The sequence below is a fragment of the Meles meles genome, chromosome 6 (genome assembly GCF_922984935.1).
Source record: "Meles meles chromosome 6, mMelMel3.1 paternal haplotype, whole genome shotgun sequence".
NCBI classification, from domain to species: Eukaryota; Metazoa; Chordata; class Mammalia; order Carnivora; family Mustelidae; genus Meles; species Meles meles.
The window spans coordinates 105,039,426-105,058,791 of NC_060071.1; the positions used below are offsets into that span (position 1 = coordinate 105,039,426).

The 19,366-nt window shown below is 38.0% G+C and overlaps 3 non-coding genes across 3 annotated transcripts; all 3 read right to left on the reverse strand.

Moving 5' to 3' along the window:
* Window positions 1-10,525: 10,525 nt before the first annotated feature.
* Window positions 10,526-10,632, reverse strand: LOC123945304. The gene has a single exon (XR_006819151.1). It is a non-coding gene; the product is annotated as a U6 spliceosomal RNA (small nuclear RNA).
* Window positions 10,633-15,707: 5,075 nt separating this feature from the next.
* LOC123945208 lies at window positions 15,708-15,777 on the reverse strand. The gene has a single exon (XR_006819112.1). It is a non-coding gene; the product is annotated as a small nucleolar RNA U2-30 (small nucleolar RNA).
* Window positions 15,778-15,955: 178 nt separating this feature from the next.
* On the reverse strand, window positions 15,956-16,034 carry LOC123945209. The gene has a single exon (XR_006819113.1). It is a non-coding gene; the product is annotated as a small nucleolar RNA U2-19 (small nucleolar RNA).
* Between the last annotated feature and the right edge of the window lie 3,332 nt (window positions 16,035-19,366).

Below are 19,366 nucleotides of genomic sequence, written 5' to 3' on the forward strand. Positions count from 1 at the left end.
CTCTGGAAATAACTCAGCGGACGAATGAGCGAAGCGGTGTAAGTGCTGATAGTGTGCGCCTCTTTCATTTTCAGAAGCCGGAGGTTCGGCCTCTTGCCCTCTTCGGTTGTCCCTTGTGGCCTCTTCTTTTAATAGTCCTTTTAATTAGGACTTCAGCGACTCACCCGCAGCTAGAAGTTCCCCATCCCAGTTTTCTGAGTCACCTCCCTGAAACGGGGCCACTACACTCCTTTCAAATCCTTTTTGGATGAACCATGGGGTTGAGGCACTGGTTCTCTGCTGTGGCGGGTTTGCTTCTCAGGGGACAACTGGCAATGTCTGGAGCTTTCTCAGCCTCCTGTCTGTGGGAGGGGTGTCCCTGGCGTCTCTCCAGAGGAGAGGGGAGAGGTGGGTAGAGACCAGGGACGCTGTGAAACATCTTGAAATACACAGAACAGGGCCCCACAACAACGTTTCAGCCTGGTCTGAAATGTCAGTCCTGCTGAGGTGGAGAAAACCTGTGTTAGGACAAGAAAAAAATGACTTTTCTCTGAGCTTCCATTTCCAACACAGGTGTCCTCATTTTACAGATGAGAAAACCGAGATCCAGAGATGTTAAGTAACTTACCAAAGTCACATAGCTTAGTAGCTCCCGTTCCTTGTCTTAGACCGCAAGCTTTCAACTTACTGAAATTGCAAAGTATTTTATTCTTAATACTGTTCGAAGAACACCGTGTATATCGTTTGCCAGGAATTATATTTTCTGCTTGTTTGTGAGATTTAAATTTCAGTTAACCCTTTTACTGGTTCATGCACTCTCACACCATCAAACATTAGTGAGGCTGATGGCATCCACATTTCTGTATCCATCCTTCCTTTTACCCCTTTGCATAGGAAAGAATGTATAAGATATAAAAAGAAATAAACACAAATGTTAAGAAACATACAACTTTGTTTCCTTACCACAGTCTGGCCCTATGTTTTCAATGAGTTTCTTCTGAGCAACAGAATCCTGTAAATTTTATACTTTAGCAAAAACTGAAGCGATCAGTTATAAAATTTATCATAGAGCACAGTTCTAAGAGATAACCCAAAAGATCTGCATTTCAGACGTATCCCTCCTTTTCCTTTTGGACCAAAGGAACACAATTTCTCCTTTGTCACTCTAGCCAGTACAGCGCCCTCCTCCTTTGCGTGTTGGTGTACATGCAGTGAGGATCCAAGGTAGCCAGGTGACAATCTCAATGTCTAGTTTAATGGAATCATTGATGTGTTTTCTAGTCATTTTTACTTATTTTTTATTGAGATATAAATCACATATAACTTTGTATTAGTTTTAGATGTATAACATGATTTGATACACTTATTTTGCAAGATGATTATTTCAGTAAGCTTAATTTATATCTCTCAGCACACATAGTTACAAATTTGTTTTTTTCCCTGTGATGAGAACTTTTAACATTTACTCTCTTCATAACTTTCAAGTATATAATATACTCACCATGCCTACATTACATCCCTAGGACTAATTTAACTTATAACTGGAAGTTTGTACCTTTTGACCCCTTCACTGATTTTGCTCCCCACCCACCAACTCTGTAACCACTAATTTGCTGTCTTCACCTATGATTTTTTTTTTTAGATTCAGCATAGAAGTGAGATCATACAGTATCTGTCTTTCTCTGCTTATTTCACTTACTGTACTGTATTAAAGCTCCATCCAAGTTGTAAATGACAGGATTTCCTTTTTAAAGGCTGAATAATATTCCACTGTTTGTGTGTGTGCATATACACAAACTTCTTTATCCACTTATCTAACAGTGGACACTTAAGTTGTTTCCATGTCTTAGCTATTGTTAGTAATGCTGCTATGAACATGTGGGTATGTATATCTTTTCTGGATAGTGGTTAAAATTTTTTTTATAAATATGCAAATGTGGAATTGCAGACTATATGATAGTTTCTATTTCAAAATTTTCGAGGAACGTGTTTTTGTTTTTATGTTGCTTAGAACAGTTTTTTTTACGTTTTAATTTTAATTCCAGTTAGTTAACATACAGTGTTACATTAATGTAAGGTGCACAATATAGTGATTCAGTAATTCTATACATTGCTCAGGGAACATCATAATAAGTGTACTCTTAGTCCCCATCACCTATTTCATCCATCTCCCCACCCACCTTCCCTCTGATAACCATCAGTTTGTTCTCTATAGTTAAAAGTCTGGTTTTTTGGTTTGTCTCTTCCATATCTTAGCTATTCTAAACAATGTTGTAATGAACATGTGGGTACATGTATCTTTTTGAATTAGTGTTTTTTGCATTCTTTGGGTAAATACCCAGCAATGTGATTGCTGGATAGTAGGGTAGTTGTATTTTTAATTGTTTGAGGAACTTCCATACTATTTTCCACAGTGGCTGTACCAGTTTGCATTCCTACTAACAGTACAAAAGGGTTCCTTCTTCTCCACATCCTTGCCAATACCTGTTGTTTTGTTTTACTGATTTTAGCCATTCTGACATGTGAGATGATATCCCTTGTAGTTTTGATTTGCATTTACCTAATGGTTAAGTAATGATGAGCATCTTTTCATATGAAGGTTGGTCATCTATATGTCTTTTTTGGAAGAATGTCTTCATGTTGCAGCCCATTTTTTAATTGGATTTCTTTGGAAGGGTGTTGAATTGTGTAAGTTCTTTATATATTTTGGATTCTAGCCCTTTATCATATATGTCATTTACAGATATCTTCTCCCATTCAGTAGGTTGCCTGTTAGTTTTGTTGATTGCTTCCTCCACAGTGCAGAAGTTTTTATTTTAATATATTCCCAGTGGTTTATTTTTGCTTTTGTTTCCCTTGCCTCAGGGAACCTATCTAGAAAAAAGCTGGTAAGGCCAGTGTCAAAATTATTACTGCCTGTGTTCTCTTCCAGAATTTTTATGGTTTCAGGTCTCACATTTACGTCTTTAATCCATTTGGAATTTATTTCTGCGTATGGTGTAAGAAAGTGGTTTAGTTTCTTTCTTTTGTATATTGCTGTCCAGTTTTCCCAACATCATTTGTTGAAGAGACTGTCTTTCCCATTGGATATTCTTTCCTGCTTTGTCAGAGATTAATTGACCATATAATTGTGGGTTTATTGGGGCACCTGGGTGGTTCATTTGGTTAAGTGGCTGCCTTCAGCTGAGGTCATGATCCCAGGGTTTTCCGATTGAGCCCCACATCAGGATCCCTGCTCAGCAGGGAGCCTGCTTCTCCTTCTCCCTCTGCCTGTTTCTGCACTTGTACTTACTTTCACGCTCTCTCAAATGAATAAATCTTAAAAAAAAAAAAAAAAAAGAAACAAACAAAAGAAAAAGAAAAGCACACAATTAAAAAAAATTGTGGGTTTATTTCTGGGTTTTCTGTTCTAGTCCATTGATCTATATATCTATTTTTGTACTAGTACCATACTGTTTTGATTACTATACCTTTGTAATATAACTTGAAGTCTGGAATTGTGATGACTCCAGCTTTGTTTTTCTTTTTCAAGATTGCTTTGGCTATTCGGGGTCTTTTGGGTTTCCATACAAATTTTAGGATTATTATAGTTCTGTGACAAATGATGTTAGTATTTTGACAGAGATTGCATTAAATGTATACACTGTTTGGGGTATTATGGACATTTTAACAATATTTATTCTTCCGTAAGCTTGGAATGACTTTCCATTGGTTTATATTTTCCATTTCTTTCATCAGTGTTTTGTAGTTTTCAGACTACAGGTCTTTCACTGCTTTGATTAAGTTTATTCCTTTGTACCTTATTGTTTTTGGTACAATTACAAATGGGATTGTTTTCATAACTTCATTCTCTGCTGATTCATTATTGCTATATAGGAAAAGAGATTTCTGTACAATAATTTTGTTCCTTGCTGCTTTGAGGAATTCATTTATTAGTTCTAGCAGTTTTTTGGTGGAGTAGTTTGGGTTTTCTATATACAGTATCATGTCATCTGCAAACAGTGAAAGTTCTACTTCTTCCTTACCAGTTTGGATGCCTTTTATTTCTTTTTGTTGTGTTGTTGCTGTGACTAGGATTTCTAGTACTATATTGAATAAAAGTAGTGAGAGCGGACATCCCGGTCTTGCTCCCGATCATGGGGGAAAAGCGCTCAGTTCTTCCCCATTATGGATGATGTTAGCTGTGGGTTTTTCATAAATGACCTTTATGTGGGCAGTTGGGTGGCTCAGTTGGTTAAGCGACTGCCTCCGAGTGAGTCACAGTTTCAGGTCCTGGGATCAAGCCCCACATCAGGCTTCCTTCCCTTTCCCTCTGCCTCTCCCTCTGCTGGTGTGCGCTCTTTCACTCTCTCTGTCTGTGTCAAATAAATAAATAAATAAATAAATAAATAAAATCTTTTTAAAAATGGCTTTTATTATATTGAAAGTATGTTCTCTCTAACCCTCCTTTGTTAAGGATTTTTTAAATCATGACCGGATGTTGTAGTTTGTCAGAAGCTTTTTCTGCATCTATTGAAATGATCATATGGTTTTTATCCTTTCTCTTATTGATGTAATAATGTATCGATTATTGCACATCGATTGATGTGCAAATATTGAACTATCCTTGCATCCCAGGAGTAAATCTCACTTGATTGTGGTGAAAGGTTTTTTTTAATGTGTTGTTGAATTTGGTTTGATAGTATTTTGTTGAGCATTTTTGCATCTATGTTCATCAGAGATACTGTCTTTCTGTCTTTCTCTCTCTCTCTCTTTTTTTATTTTTATTTTTTGGTGATATCTTTTTCTGGTTTTGGAATCAGGGTAATGCTGGCCTCATGGAATGAATTTGGAACTTTTCCTTCCTTTTCTATTTTTTGAAATAGTTTGAGAAGAATAGGTATTAACTCTTCTTTAAAGGTTTGGTAAAATTCACCTGGGAAGCCATCCGTTCCTGGACTTTTGTTTGGAGTTTTTTGATTACTGATTCAATTTCTTTGCTGGTAATTGGTCTGTTCAAATTTTCTATTTCTTCCTGATTCTGTCTTGGGAGGTTATATGTTTCTAGGAATTTATTGATTTCTTCTAGGTTGTCCAATTTGTTGGCATATAGTTTTCTGTAATATTTTCGTATAATTACTTTTAGTTGTGTGGTGTAGTTCGTTCTCTCTCATTTGTGATTTTATTTATTTCAGTCCTTTGTCTTTTTTTCTTGATAGGTCTGGGTAGAGGTTTATCCATTTTATTGATTTTTTAAAAAATATTTATTTAAGAGAGAGAGAGAGAGCATGAGTGGGAGGGAGAGAGGGAGATGGAGAGAGAAGTTCAAGCAGAATCTGTGCTGAGTGTGGAGCCTGACACAGGGCTTGATCCCATGACCCCAAGATCACTATCTGAGCTGAAACCAAGAGTTGGATGGACTCCTGAGCAACTGCATCACCCAGGAGCTCCTTTATTGATTTTTTTTTAAAAAGAAACAGCTTCTGGTTTCATTGACCTGTCCTATTGTTTTTTTAGTTTCTATTTCATTTATTTCTGCTTAATCCTTATTGTTTCCTTCCTTCTTCTGGTTCTGGGTTTTCTTTGTTGTTCTTTTTAGTTCTTTATGTGTAAAGTTAGTTGTTTATTTGGATTTTTCCTGCTGCTTGAGGTAGGATGGTATTGCTATAAGCTTTCCTCTTAGAACTGCATCCCAAGGTTTTTGACCCATTGTATTTTCATTTTTATTTGTTGCCATGTACTTTTTAATTTCTTTTTTTTTTTATTTCTGGTTGACCAATGTATTGTTTAGTAGCATGTTACTTAGCTTCCATGTATTTGTGGTCTTCCGGATATTTTCTTGTGATTGACTTCTAGCCATTGTGGTCAGAAAAGATGCATGATATGACTTCAGTCTTTTTTAATTTGCTGAGGCTTGTTTTGTAAGCTAGTATGTGATCTTTTCTGGAGGACTTGTGGACTTGAAAAGAATATGTATTCTTCTGATTTAGAATAGAATGTTCTGAATATCAATCTGTTAAGTCTATCTGGTCCAGTGTGTCATTCATAGCCATCGTTTCCTTGTTGATTTTCTATTTAGATGATCTGTCCATTAATGTGAGTGGGTTGTTAAAGTCCCCTGCTATTATTGTATTATTCTTGATTAGTTCCTTTATGTTAGTTATTAACTGTTTTATGTATTTGGGTATTCCTATATTGGGTATAAAATATTTATAATTGTTATATCTTCCTTTTGGGTTGCCATCTTTATTATTATATAGTGTCATTTGTCTCTTGCTACAGTCTTTGTTTTAAAGTCTAGTTTATTCAATATAAGTATTGGTACACTGGCTTTCTTTTGATATCCATTTGCATGATAGATATTTCTCCATTCTGTCAATTTCAATCTGCCTGTGACTTCAGGTCTAAAATAAGTCTTTTGTAGGCAGCATATGCTGCCTTGTTTTATCCTTTTGTTTTATCCATTTGTTACCCTTTGTCTTTTGATTGGAACATTTAGTCTATTTATATTCAAAGTAATTATTGATAGATACATATTTATTACCATTTTATTACTCATTTTTTGGTTGTTTCTGAAGATTTTCTCTGATCCTTTCTTATCTTTCTCTCTCTCATGGTTTGCTGGGGTTTTTTAGTGATATATTTGGATTTCTTTCACTTTATTCTTTGCATATGTATTACTGGCTTTTGATATGTGGCTACCATTAAGTTTGTATATAACCTCTTCTCAATATAGCAGTCTGTATTAAGTTGAAGGTAGTTTAAGTTTGAACCCATTCGTTATTCCTCCCCACATTTAGATATATGGTATCATATTTTACATCCTTCTATTTTATGAGTTCCTTGATTGATATTGTACAAAAATATTCATTTTTACTGCTTTTGTTTTACCTTCATACTGTTACTTTTGGTGTACCCTTTCCACTTGAAGAGTCCTCTCTAATATTTCTTGCAGGGCTGGTTTAATGGTCATGAATACCTTTACTTTTTGTTTGTCTAGAGAACTCTTTATCTTTCCTTCTATTCTGAATGATAGCCGTGCTGGATATAGTATTCTTGGCTGCAGATTTTTTTTTTCAGTACTTTGAGTATATCATGCCACTCTATTGTGACGTAGAAAGTGTCTGCTTTAAAATCTTCTGATAGCCTTATGGGGGTTCCCCTATATGTAACTATCTTCTTTTGTCTATCTGCTTTAGTATTTTTTTTCTTTATCACTGTATTTTCCATTTTAATTGTAATATGTCTTAGAGTAGATCTGCTTTTGTTGATTTTGTTGAGGGTTCTATGTGCCTCTTGGATCTGGATATTTATTTCCTTCCCCATATTAGGACAGTTTTCAGCTGTTATTTATTCAAATAAATTTTCTGCCCCCTTTTCTCTCTCTCTCCTTCTGGGACTCCTGTAATGTGAATGTTATTATGTTTGATAGAGTCACTGAGTTCCCTAAGTCTGTTCTCTCTCTCTTTTTTTAAAGATTTTATTTATTGGACAGAGAGATCACAAATAGGAAGAGCAGCAGGCAGAGTGAGGGGGGAAGCAGGCTCCCCGCTGAGCAGAGAGCCTGCAGGGCTTGATCCCAGGACCCTGAGATTGTGACCTGAGCCGAAGGCAGAGGCTTAACTACTGAGCCACCCAGGCACCCCCCTAAGTCTATTCTCATTCTGCATAATTCTTTTTTCTTTCTTTTATTCACGTTGATTACCTACTGAGGCTTAACCTACTGAGCCACCCAGTCACCCCCCTAAGTCTATTCTCATTCTGCATAATTCTTTTTTCTTTCTTTTATTCACCTTGATTATTGTCCATTACTGTTTTCCAGTTCATTAATTCCTTCTTCTGCTTCTTTCATCCTGCTGTTCATCCTATCAACATGTTTTTCATTTCGTTTATTGAGCCCTTATTGCTGCTTTGTTATTCCTTATTCTGTGTTAAGGGTCTCTGTCATATCTTCCATCCTGTTTCAAGTCCAGTGACTATGTTATGATCATTGCTTTAAGTTCTCCATCAGGCTTATTACTTATATCTATTTCACTTAGATCTCCAGCTGTGGCCTTTTCCTCTTCTTTCATTTGGGATAAATTCCTCTTTTTTTTCATTTTGTCTAAGTCTCTATGCCTGCATCTCTGTGTTAGGAAAGTCAGGTACTTCTCCAAATTTTTTTTTTAAAGATTTTATTTATTGAGAGAGAGAGAGATAGAGTGCATGCACACATGTGCATTCATATGAGTTGGAGGAGGGACAGAGGGAAAAGCAAATTCCCTGCTGAGCAGGGAGCCTGACAGGGCTCAATCCCAGAACCCTGAGATCATGACCTGAACTTAAGGTAGACACCCAACTGCCTGAACCACCCAGGTGCCCTAATACTTCTTCTGTTCTTAAGAGTAACAACCTTGGGGCACCTGGGTGGCTCCATGGGTTAAAGCCTCTGCCTTTGGCTTGGGTCATGATCTCAGGGTCCTGGGATTGAGCCCCATATCGGGCTCTCTGCTCGGCGGGGAGCCTGCTTCCCCCCTCTCTCTCTGCCTGCCTCTCTGCCTACTTGTGATCTCTGTCTGTAAATAAATAAATAAAATCTTTAAAAAAAAAAAAAAAGAGCAACAACCTTATGATAAACTGGCCCTGTAGTGCTCTGCCATGTGGTGTACCCTGTTCCCCAGGGCCTGGTGGTTCTGAGTGTCTCCAGTGTGTGCTGTGTGTGCTCTACTATTGTTCCTGGCCATTTTTTTCCTTAAGGCTAGTCACTGGGAGAGGCTCTCGGCCTATTGTGGGCAGTGTTTGGTCCCTGGCCTCAAAGTGGCAAGTTTTAACTAGGTGAACTCTTGTCTGCTTGTGAACTGAGACCAGCTGCTAGAACTGAAGCCCTGGAAAACCAAGGTTGGAAGATGGAGTTTGGGCCAGTCTTCTAGACAAGGGGGCCAACCTTGCTGTGACTGAGGTAAGTATGATTGGGAAGGGCAGTTACCCCCAGAGCTTTGGGGGATTGGGCTTGGTGTAGGAAGTTAGGTAGTGAGTGTTGACGCTCTACTGGTTCCCACAGATGGCCCCATGCTTATGCTGAGGGGTGAGGGAGGGAAATGGCACCTGCCTTGTCCTTTGTTCCCAGAGGGGTCTCTCCATGACTGCTGCCTCTCTGGCACACCAATAAGAGCAAATAACCTCCTCATTATGTGCCTTAGGCACTCTTCAGATTGCTGTTTCCATGCTGTATGTCACAGGCTGTTTTCCCTGCCTTCTCTCCAAGAGCAGCCCAATGCCTTGAGTCTCTCCTAGAGCCAAGCATGCTGACCTTGACAACTCTGGGCTTTAACCACCACTGGTTGCACAAAATACAGCCCCTCTCACTTTCCAAACCAACTGCTGTGGGGAACCATCTTCCCCGTGCATGCCCCTGTGTACTAATCTGTCTCTCCTCCTTCTCCACAAGAGTGTTTCCCTCCCCATCACAGCAGCCATGATCCATTTTGCCCCAGACTATCTCCGTACTTCCTACCTCTTCTCTACCTTTATTTGTGAGGTTTGTTGTGCCAGTCTTCAGGTTGATTTCTGGGGTGTTTAGGATGATTTGGTAGCTATCCAGTTGTATTTGTGAGACAAGGTGAGCCTAGGGTCTTCCTACTCTACTGCCATCTTTCCTCAACCCTCTATTGCTGACTGACAGTACACAAAGGTCCCCATTTCTCCACATCCTCACCAATACATGTTAACTTTTTTTTTATATATATATAATAGCCATTCTAACAGGTTGAAAGCGTAACTCATTATGATTTCGATTTGTATTTCCCTGATGTTTAGTGTTGTTGAGTACCTTTTTATGTGTATATTGGCCATCTGTATGTCTTTTTTAGCAAAATGTCTATTCTTCTGATCATTTTTTTAAAAAAATATTTTATTCATTTATTTCTTTGACACACAGAGAGAGCACACACAAGCAGGGAAAGTGGCAGGCAGAGGGAGAGGGAGAAGCAGGCTCCCTGCAGAGCAGGGGAAGCCCGATATTGGACTCAATCACAGGCCTCCAGAGTCATGACCTGAGCCAAAAGCAGTGGCCTAACCAACTGAGCCACCCAGGTGCCCCTTTCTGACATTTTTATTTATTTATTTTTTAAGATTTTATCCATTTATTTGACAGAGAGAGAGATCACAAGTAGGCAGAGAGGCAGGCAGAGAGAGAGGAGGAAGCAGGCTCCCCGCGGAGCAGAGAGCCCGATGCGGGGCTCGATCCCAGGACCCTGAGATCATGACCTGAGCCGAAGGCAGCGGCTTAATCCACTGAGCCACCCAGGCGCCCCCTGACATTTTTTTTTTCCATTTTATTTATTTTTTCAGCGTAACAGTATTCATTGTTTTTGCACAACACCCAGTGCTCCATGCAAAACGTGCCCTCCCTGTTACCCACCACCTGTTCCCCCAACCTACCACCCCTGACCCTTCAAAACCCTCAGGTTGTTTTTCAGAGTCCATAGTCTCTTATGGTTCGCTTCCCCTTCCAAATTTTTTTTTTAATACACATATAATGTATTTTTATCCCCAGGGGTACAGGTCTGTGAATTGCCAGGTTTACACAAAAAATATGGAACGCTTCACGAATTTGCGTGTCATCCTTGCGCAGGGGCCATGCTAATCTTCTCTGTATCGTTCCAATTTTAGTATATGTGCTGCCGAAGCGAGCACCCCCTGACATTTTTTTTTTTTTTAAGATTTATTTTTTTGACAGATAGAGATTACAAGTAGGCAGAGAGGCAGGCAGAGAGAGAGAGAGGAGTAAGCAGGCTCCCAGCCAAGCAGAGAGCCCGATGCGGGGCTCGATCCCAGGACCCTGGGATCATGACCTGAGCCGAAGGCAGAGGCTTTAACCCGCTGAGCCACCCAGGCGCCCCCCCCCCCGACATTTTTAATCAGATTGCTTTTTGCTGTCAATTGTATGAATTCTTTTTTTTTTTTTTTTTTTAAGATTTTATTTGAGAGAGAGTGAGAGAGAGAGAGATCTTGAGCAGGGGGGAAGGGTAGAGGAACAAACAGACTCTCTGCTGAGCAGGGAGGCCAATGTAGGACTTGATCCCAGGACCCTGGGATCATGACCCGAGCAGAAGGCAGACGCTTAACCACCCAGGCACCTAAGTTCATTTATCTTGGATATTAGCCTTTGACTAAACATATGATTTGCAAATATCTCCTTCCATTCAGGAGGTTGCCCTTTTATTTTGTTGATAGATTTTTTTTTTTCTGTGCAAAATCTTCTTAGTTTGATGTAGTCCCAGTTGTTTATTTTTGCTTTTGTTGCCTTTGCTTCTGGTGTCAAATCAAGAGAAAAAAAAAATCATTGCAAAGACTGATGTCAAGGAGCTTACCCTTTATATTTTATTATAGGACTTTTATGGTTTCAGGTCTTACATTCAAGTTTTTAATTCATTGTGAGTGGATTTTTATGAATGGTAAAAATAGTGGTCGAGTTTCATTCTTTAGCATGGGGTTACCTAAGTTTTCCAGCACCATTTGTTGAAGAAACTATCTTTTTTTCATTATATATTCTTGGCTCCTTTGTCATAAGTTGGTTGTGTATGCATGGGTATATTTCTGGGCTCTTTGTTCTGTTCCATTGATCTATGTATCTATTTTTATGTCAATACCATACTGTTTTGATTATTATAGCTTTGTAATATAGTTTGAAATCAGGAATTGTGATGCCTACAGCTTTGTTTCTCTTTCTCAAGGTTCCTTTAGCTATTTGGGATATTTTGTCGTTCCATTACAAATTTTAGAATTCTTTGTTTCATTTCCGTGAAAAATGCCATTGGACATTTAATAGGGATTGCATTGAATCTGTAGATTACTTTGGGTAAAAGAAACATTTTAACAATATTAATTCTTCCAGTCCATGAGCATGGAGTGCCTTTCCATTTATTGTGACTTCTTCATTTTATTTCATCAATGTCTTCCGGTTTCCAGTGTATAGGTCTTTTACCTCCTTAGTTAAATATATTCCTAGGTATTTTATTTCTTCAAAGCAATTGTAAATAGAACCTTATTTTTAATTTCTCTTTCAGGTAGTTTGTTACTAATGTATAGAAACACAATTGGTTTTTGTATATTGATTTGGTATCCTCCAGCTTTACTGAATTTGTTTATTCTAAGTTTTTTGGTGAAGTTTTTAGGGTTTTCTATATATAGTATCATGCCATCTATATACAGAGATTAGTTTACATCTTTGTTTCTGATTTGGATGCCCTTTATTACTTTGTTTTGCATAATTGCCCGAGCTAGAACTCCCAGTACTATTTTTTAAAGATTTTATTTATTTATTTATTTATTCATTCATTCATTTTAGAGAGAGAGGAGAGCAAGAATAGGGGAGGAACAGAAGCTTATTTTGTGGCTTAACATCTGATCTATCCTGGAGATTGTTCCATGTGTGCTTAAGAAAAATGTGTATTCTGCTTTTGGATGGAATGTTCTGTAAATGTTTGTTAAGTCCACCTGGTTTAACATGTTATTTCCAATGTTTCTTTATTGATTTTCTGCCTGGATAATCTACCCAATGATGACAATTAAGTATTAAAGTCCCCTACTATTCTTGTATTGTTGTTTATTTCTCCCTTTAGGTCTATTAATACTTGCTTTGTGTATTTAGGTGGTTTTAGGCTGGGTACATGTAAATTTACAAATGTTATATCATCTTATTGGATTGATCCCTTTATCATTATATAGTGAACTTCTTTGTCTCTTATAATAGGTTTGTCTTAAAGTCCATTTTTTTCTGATATAAGTAGAGCTACTTCAGCTTTCATTTGGTTTCCATTTGCATGAACTATCTTTTCCCATTCCCTCAATCTGTGTGTGTCCTTAAAGTTGAAGTGAGTCCCTTATAGGCAGCATATTGTTGGGTCATATATTTTTTAAAAAAATCTATTCAGCCACTCTGTATCTTTTGATTGGAGAATTTAATCCATTTACATTTTTTAAAGATTTATTTATTTATTTTAGAGAGCAAGGGCATGGGGAGAGGGCAAGGGAGAGAGAGAATCTCAAGCAGGCTCCCCATTGAGCACAGAGCCCAATGCAGGCCTCAATCTCGTTACCCCGAGATCATTACCTGAGCCAGAACCAAGAGTCAGACACTTAGCCGACTGATCCACCCAGGCACGTCTAGTCTATTTACATTTAAAGTAATTATTGATAGGTATGGGCTTACTGCCATTTTGTTCATTGTTTTCTAGTTCCTTTTTCTTTTGCTTTCTTCCTTTGTGATTGGATAATTTTTTATAGTGGTGTACCTAGATTTTTTTATCTTTATCTTTTCTGTATCTAGTGTAGGTTTTCCTTTGTGATTACAGTAAGGCTTACATAAAGCATCTTATATTTGTAACAGTCTATTTCAAGTTGTTAACAACTAGAGTCTGAACTCATTCTAAAGCTCTACATTTTTACTGCCCCACCCCTGTTTTAAGTTTTTGATTTAACAATTTACATCTTTTTATCTTTGTATCCATTAGCAAATTATTGTAGTTATAGCTATTTTTTTTACTGCTTTTGTCTTTTAACCTTCATACTAGATTATTGGTAGTTTAATCACCTACCACCGTTGCAACATTAGATTATTCTGAATTTAACTATGTATTTACCTTTACCAGTGAAATTTATACTGTCATATGTTTTCCCATTACTAATTAGCCCCTTTTCATTTCAGCTTAAAGAAATTACTTTAACATTTCTTGTAAGTTCAGTGTACTGGTGCTAAACTCCAGTTTTTGCTTGTCTGAAAAACTCCTTTTTTTTTTTTTTTTTTTTTTTAAGATTATTTATTGGGATACCTGGGTGGCTCAGTTGGTTAAGCATCTGACTTTGGCTCAGATCATAATCCCAAGGTTCTGGGTTGGAGTCTGTGTTGGGTTCCTTGCTTCATGGGGAGCCTGCTTTTCCTTCTACCTGCTGCTCCCCCTGCTTGTGCTCTTTCTCACTCTCTCTGACAAGTAAACAGAATCTTTTTTTTAAAAAAATTAATTTATTTATTTGAGAGAGAAAGAATATATCATGATACTCCTTTCTGACCCACAAGTTTTTTGTTGAAAAAAATCTGATACTTTTTTTTTAAGATTTATTTATTTATTTTAGAGAGAGAGAGAGAGAGCGTGCGCGCACGCGCCCGAGTGAAAGGGTAGATGGAGAAGGAGAGAGACTCTCAAGCAGAGTCCGCACTGAATGCAGAGCCTGGACTTGAGGCTTGATTTTACAACCCTGAGATCACAACCTGAACTGAAACCAAGAGTCAGACACTTAACTGACTGTATCACCCAGGTGCCCTTTATTTGTTGCTTTCTGGGGGGTTCCTTATACATAACAAGTTTTCTCCTGCTATTTTTTTATTCTCTCCTTGTCTTTTACTTTTGATAACTTAATTATAGTTTGTCTTGGTGTGGGTCTTTTGGGATTCATCTTCTTTGGAATTTTCTGAATCTGGATGTCTGTATCCTTCCAAGGTTAAGAAAGTTTTCAGCCATTATTTCTTAAAAAAAAAAATCTCTGCCCCTTTATCTTTCTTCTCCTTCTGGGGCCCCTAAAATGTAAATATTGGGCCTCTTGATGTTGTCGCATTAATCCCTTGAGCTATCTTTCTTCTTTTCATTTTTTTCTCTTTTTTTTCCTCTTGTTGGAGGAACTGCTCTGTTCTTGAATTCTCCTGCCCTGTCTTAGAGTTTGATGATTTTCTTATACTTCATCTGTTGTTAAAACCTTTTGTTGAGAGTCTGAGTTCAATCATTGAATTTTTCAGCTCTGTGATTTCTGTTTGGTATTTTCTTTTTTTCCCCCTCTCTTTTTTTCTTTTTTTAAAGATTTTATTTATTTGTTTGACAGAGAGAGACAGTGAGAGAGAACACAAGCAGCGGGGGGTGGGGGTGGGAGAGGGAGAAGCAGGCTTCCCGCTGAGGAGGGAGCCCAGTGCGGGGCTTGATCCCCAAACCCTGGGATCATGACCTGAGATGAAGATGAAGGCAGACACTTAACAAGTGAGCCACCAAGGCACCTCTGTTTGGTGTTTTCCTATGTTTTCTGCCCCTTTGATGTAATTCTCACTTTATTAATGCATTGTTTTCCTGACCTCAGTAAGCATCTTTATGACCTTTTTTTTTTTTTTTAACTCTGTGTCAGGTAAATCACTTCTATTTCATTAAGGTCTTTTCCTGAGGTTTTATCTTGTTCTTTTGTTTGGAACATGTTCCTCCATTCAGTTTTCTTGACTCTGTTGACTTGCATTAGATAAAACAGTGACCTTTCTCATTCTTGAAGGAGTAGTCTCATTTAGGTGATGAACCTTATTATTCAGTCCTGAGCTCCTCATGGTTTACTCTCAAAGCTTTGTGATTGTCCAGGTGGTCTTTTATGTTCTTACTGACTTCCAGTAGTTGAGAATGTGCCAGTATTTGTCAGTGTACCAAAGGGGAGGATCTCAGTCAGCACTAAATGCAGACTAATTAGAAGCCACACACTCAGGGAACATTTTCCTTTCCTTTAAAAATTTTTTAGTCTAGAGCGCCTGCGTGGCTCAGAGGGTTAAGCCTCTGCCTTTGGCTCAGGTCATGATCTCAGGGTCCCGGGCTCGAGCCCCACATCAGGCTCTCTGCTCAGTGGGGGCCCTGCTTCTCTCTCTCTCTCTCTCTGCCTGCCTCTCTGCCTACTTGTGATCTCTCTCTGTCAAATAAATAAAATCTTTAAAACAAAAAACAAAAAAGAATTTTTAAATAAAAAATTTTTAGTCTCAGATAAAGTGTAGAAACCCTCATAGTTATAAAAGTGTGTAGTAAAACCTTTTAATCATTGATCAGAACTGATTAGTCTTTCATACACACACATTACCCCTTGCCATATCTCATTCATCCATCGACAAGTTCTCACTTATCCATGGTCACCTTTATATATGCACACACACGCATGTGCACACATACACACACACGTTGCTAACTCTAGACATAAACCTTTATTGTTTTAATTTAATTTTGCTTCTCAGAACTACAAAAATCATGCATCAGGTAGCCTGGAAGGCCTCTGATGCTCAGATCTGGTTATTTTCATCCTTGATCCACTTCCTTTTAAACTGAGCATAAAGATTTTGTTTACTTGTCAGAGTGAGAGAGAGAGAGCACAAGTAAGGAGAGCAGCAGGCGGAAGCATGTAAATATACTTCCTTCAGGGGCAGACTTGGAAGATGTGTATTTCTGTGTGTTGCCTCTGCACATCCAACCCTGGGGGGATAGGCAGTTAAGAACTGTGCATTTGCTACCATCCCATTGAGTCCATGAAAACAAGCCCCACTGGAGTTTCAAGAGATGTGTTCTCTACGTGGCAGTCACAAAAACCAGGGTGGCAGACATGTTTATAAGCTGCTTTCTCAAAGACAATGGCAATCTGGAATGGGGCAAAGGGAAAGCACAAAGATGGTGCCTGCTGGCCTTCCTGGTTTCTGGAGGGGATGGCAATTTGTGCCTAGACAGGTGTTAAAGTAAGAGCCTGCCCCTCAGGCCACAGCTATTAATATCAGCTATTAGGCCTCTTACAAAAAGACTGTTTCAATCTGCTGCCTCTGTGCTGTGCAATGGAGGGATACCTGGTTAAGAACTATTTTTCTATTTGTTACAGTCCTATGGTACCCGCAAATACAAGCCCCATTAAGGGGCTTCTCCTTGGCAGTAACTCCAAAAACTGGGGCATCAGACATGTGAACGAGCTCCTTTCTGGGAGACACTGATGACCTGGAGTGAGGCGGAGAGAGAACAGGAAGGTACACCTACACCAGGACTGTATTAAATTAGAAGCCTGCCCCTCAAGCCAAAACTTTTAAGGTAAGGAAATAGTTTCTTTCATGGAAAGACTGGGCTTGTTTCAGTCTGCTGTCTCTGTGCTGGGCCCTGTGGAGGTAAGCCATAGTGAGACCCCAGAAATCTTTTAAGAACTGTCTATTAGTTCACCAAAGACTGTGGATCTTGTAGATGCAAGTCCCATTGGCTTTCAAAGGTAGATGCTTTGGGAATCCATTTCTCAGGTGGAAGTCTTAAGAGTTGCTGTACCAGCCATGGAGTCCAAACCCTTCATTCCTCAGAGAGAAGCTGTGAGTTGTGAGTTCCCTCAGTTGTGTGTCACTGTGCCAGGACTGAGGTTTATGGTGAGATTGTATGTGAGGCTTTCCTACTCATTTCAGTGTGGGTTTGTTCTCATTTTCCTGATGTTTAAGAGTCACTCAACTACTTTGTGGATTTCTTTCAGAGGGAGTTGTCCTTTAATAGCTAAACATTCAGTGTGTCTGTGAAAGGAGGTGAGTTCAGAATTCTCCTGTGGATTCTTAAAAGAGATTCTGCGTCAACAGTGTTTTTGATGGCGCAGATAATGCTATTATGTGGGAAAACAAGGCTATCAGTGATTGACTTGAGAAATGATTCGGGAATGTTGATCTCATCTAGAGTTTTAAGAGTAACTTAACCAATTTATTTCATTCATATTTTCCTCATAAAGTTTGAACAAGAATTTTGTATTACAGTCTATATCTAATTAAGTATAAATGACTGTTTTGTTAGGTATGAAATAGAGTTTCCAAGTGATTATAAAGGGTGTGTTATAGTTTTTATTTGGCCATCTTGTTTCTTTTTTTGTGGCACCTAAACTAATGGTTTGTCTTACAGTGGATATATCTTAAGATTTGATGAAATATGGTACATACCTTAAACGTGTTCGTAAATTATTTCATTTGATCCTTATATTAATACTGGAGATAAGATGGGCATTATTTTTTACATAAGGCAAGTGAATCTTAAGTAATTTCATTTTCTTATAGATGAGGCTGTATTATATTTTATAGACTTTTGAACTTAACCTAATAAAATGGTTCAGTAATTTGATTTTTATGATGTTAAACCACAAAATTATAGCATTTTTACTATTACATGGATCATGTAACACAATGATACTTTTTTGAAAGTGTGATGTTATAAATGAAAGATGACTGGTGGTTAAGCATAGGGAGATTTATGTGTGAAGTTAGGGAATACTCAGATATGGGAGAAATTCCTGGAAAGGAAACAAAGGATCAAACCTATGAGAAATGTGGTGGTATGGAAAATATCTCTAATCTAATTGCAGTACATTTATGGCATTTGCTATCATGTTATCGATAACAACATATATCTTGTTGTTTAGATCTTCGAAGGTGGCTCATTTTCACCTAGATACTATGCCTTCACATTCTATAGTTGCCTATAGTCAACTACAGTTCTTCCTTCCAAGAAAAAGTCAGGTTCTTGCTTCCAAGCTAAAGAAACCAACTGTGGAAGGATTGATCATTAGTTTACAAATCAGTGAGAAGGGTGGACAACAAACAAGGCTCAAAAAATGAGAGAGGCCAAGAGGGTCTAGGCAGCCCAGAACACCTAGCCGCCCAGAGTCTGGGGAAACCAGTATTTTGATCTTCTTGTTTCCTCCTGTCAAGAGTCATACATTGTTGAATTTCCAAATTTAGATCCTTGACAGCCAGAAGAAGTACATGTACACTTGATTATAAAGGATTATGCCATATATATTTTGTTTAAATATGATTGAATAAAACATTTAAAATGTACATTTAATAAAGCCATTTTTAAGTATAAGGAATTGTTTTATTATTATTACTTTTCTTTTAAGTACTGGAAAACCTGAAAAACATTCCTAGAACTACAGTGTTCATCCTGCTATGGGCATGGTCATTTTATTAATTCCTTCCTTGCTTAAAGTTAAAATATACAGAGATATTTCCCCTCCCCTGAACCCCTACTCCAAAACTAAATCAATTTTATTGTGAAATACAATATAATTCACCTTATTTGCTGTAATTCACTTATAAAACCAGGTATGACTATGGGTGGCAGAGTCATTTGTAGGCATTCCTTGGTTATACCATTCTCCATCCAGTGTGACTTGACTTCCATCTCTGAATTCAGTCTTTAGGTAGCTAAATATAGCTTATCTACATATTTAATTATGTATTGCTTAGTGCAAAGGAAATGAATGAATATTTTAAAATATGTAACAATATGGAAACACGGAACAAAAATGATCAGTCCCCATAATCCTACCCTCGGGGATAATTACTACTAACAGTTTGGTAGACCTTAAACCAAACCGCCCTGGTTTCCATTTCAGGTGGCCACCCTGGATGAGTTATTGATCCTCCCACTGCCACAGCTTCCTCTTTCCAGAGTAATAGTACTGATTTGTTAGGTTTCACGAGGCTTTAATAAGAAGTGTTCAGCAGGTTTACTAGCATATCGTAAGTGCTTGATAAATGCTAATTTGTGTACTTGTGTTAGTCAAGTTAGACTAGATTATCTTGCAATAACAAATAATCTACCCAAATCTCAGTGGCTTAACATAATAAAAATTTATTTCT